General features: G+C 40.1%; 1 long non-coding RNA gene across 1 annotated transcript; it reads left to right on the top strand.

Moving 5' to 3' along the window:
• The first annotated feature begins 950 nt into the window (after positions 1–950).
• Positions 951–2,575, top strand: LOC118453215. The gene is made up of 3 exons (XR_004843123.1): positions 951–1,096; positions 1,548–1,621; positions 2,435–2,575. It is a non-coding gene; the product is annotated as an uncharacterized LOC118453215 (long non-coding RNA).
• The last annotated feature ends 74 nt before the right edge of the window (positions 2,576–2,649 follow it).

Here is a 2,649-nt window from a genome sequence, read left to right as displayed (position 1 = left end):
TTTAGTTTTGTTTACTTTACGCTGCTTAGGCTAAGCAGAGTCTTACGGAATAGAGAAAACTCTTTAACAGAGATGTTTCCAAACAAGACACCTAACAGGGCTTCATGTATGATCTATTATAAATTTTCCATTTTCTCCATTTTTGAAATGTTCACAAATAGATCTTAATTCATATTTATCATATTAAGATATTGCTTGCCCAATCGTTTCTTGTAGGTGAATGCCAGCCTTCAGATTGTGTACAAACTGTTCCTTTTGACTTTGTGCTACATAGTGTTCTTCCCACGTGACTGATCATCATGTTACAATGGAGTGGTTTTGCTCTTTGTTTGGATGTCTGAACCTTTTTTTCTTTAAACAGCTGACTAATAAAAATGTGTCTTTATGTATTTTCAAATGAGTGTCTATTCCTCCCAACCTAGTCAAAATGTAGTGGCTTTCTGAACAATCTTCTTACTCTATCAGGAATTCATTGAATAAGGAAAGATAGACTCAGTTGAGAAACTGGCAATGTTTCACACAAATGTCTTTCATTTGAAGAGGTCAACATTAATAATTTTTTTAAACTAACACCATTTGCAAGGAGCTAAGAATACATCCATGAAGAACAGTGTAGAAAACGTACTGTGGTTATTAACAATTATATTTGTATGTTGCTCTTTGTAAATTCCGTTCAACACAATATGGCATGTGTTTTGCTCCTGTTCAATGCCACAGGGTTCTCAAACTCCTTCAAAAACATATCCTTTCACTTATTGCACAAAATTTTATGCCTGGACTGAAATCTTCACTTTCTTCATGATGCTTGTATAAGATGTATGCGTGCATGACTACTGCAGCCAAGTAAACTGTGCATTTGTTTCGAATTAAAAAATAATGTTATACATTAGTTTATAAATACAGATTTATACTCAGCAGATACTTATTTTATCTTTTTTTTCAGTTACTGACCTATTTATTGAAGAGGAAAACACAGCTGTTAAACAACAGGATTTTACAGTTAATATTCTCCCTAGTGGGCACAGCTGAACTTGGCTTTGAGTCTTCAGTCATCAAGAATTGTAGTGCATTCCAGTATGTCCTCTGCAACTTCGAGGTAAAACAGTTGATGTAATTTTGTGGATTTGGCTGTGTTAAAGGTGGCTATATAGTATGAGATTTGGCTTGTTCATAGCACCTCCTGGATCCAATATTCGGGGTGGGGTGTGGTGATTCTTCCACACTGTGGCTCACCTGGGGAGGTGGTCCTGGAACAGCAGGTCCTCACTATGGCTCGCTCCGTGTCACCATGGCTCCCCATTGTGCCCCGGTGCAGTTTCTGGGGTGTTCCTGCAGATCCTGGGAGTCTGCTCCTCAGGGCTTGCTCAGGAGCAGCAACTCCTCACACCAGCAGGGGTATCCCAGTGCCTGCAGGCTGTCTTTGCAGGAAGGACTGAGAGTTTATGACATTATCCTCCCTGAACTACTTGCAGTTGTTTCTCTGCCACAGATTACTGTCCCCTCAGCTTAGCAGACCACCAAAACTTCTGTTTTCCTTTGTCTTTCAGCTTTGGATGAAAGCACCAGAAAATCTTGATCTTGCTCTTTTTTCACATCTTGTGGAGATCTTTCAGTCCTCCAGGTATTCAAGCTAGTGTTTGAATTGGAAACATGTGGGATAAGCTCATCTGTAACCTGAAGCTGGAACCTTGAGGTGGATATGAAGGGGCCTTTCCTAGTTGGAATCAGTGGGGTCTAGGAGTGAATCATTCCTATGATTCTTTCAAGGCTGGAGTTAGTGATTTGATCAGCCCCTGAGATGACTGTGGGGCCAAACTGGGAAAAGCTATCTGGCAGCCTGGTTCACGTGGAACCACTGCTGTACAATGAAATTTTAAATGCCTGCTGAGGAGGGGAAATTATGAAATAATAAAAAAATAAGTGAAGTTGTATTTCAAACCAAAACACAACCCAGGATGACTTTTCTATAACAATATACTTTCTTAATTGGCTGTACTATAGTTAAAAGTATCTGAGGAGATACAGTTTGGCAGAGGGGCTGAGTAGACCAGGATGCTAGATTCCTTCTTTTTGGTACCAGAAATCTCTATGAAGAGCTGTCTGGTGTCCCTTGCTGAGTTTTACAAGAAGAGCATTTATTACCACCAGCTCACTCCTTGAAAATTCAATAGTGTTTTCTTTGAACTCGTTGAAATGCAGCAGTTTCCAGGGGAGGGGGCAGATGGGAAGGGTAGAGAACACACAAAGAAGTCTTCAGATCTCCATTGCTGACATATATTCAATTTGTCTGACAGTGTTTGAAATGTTGCCAAGGCAACATTAGAAGCCAAAGGTGCAAAGTATCAGTGCAACCTGAGAATCCTTTTAGCTGAAACCCATCAAATTTGGTTCTTTCCAGTAAAAGCTTTTAATCGTCCCTGTGCTTTTTTTACAGAGATGGATGTCAGAATGCTGCAGTTGCCTACCAGGTGCAAATGGTGCCCAAGCTCATTTTCCTCTTCAATGATCCTGAAATCAGTAACTCCAGGATCACTGTAGCCTGCACTATTCTCTCCCATCTGTTGCAAGGATACTTTAACACAAGGGATGTTCTCAGGTAACCTTCAAGTTAGCTTTTTGTCAGTCTGTAGATGAACTATACGTATTCCT

This window comes from Egretta garzetta, unplaced genomic scaffold (genome assembly GCF_000687185.1).
Source record: "Egretta garzetta isolate BGI_Z169 unplaced genomic scaffold, ASM68718v1 C8927968, whole genome shotgun sequence".
Lineage (NCBI taxonomy): Eukaryota > Metazoa > Chordata > Aves > Pelecaniformes > Ardeidae > Egretta > Egretta garzetta.
The sequence above is the reverse complement of the archived record's forward strand: the minus strand, read 5'-3'. Positions and strand labels throughout refer to the sequence as shown.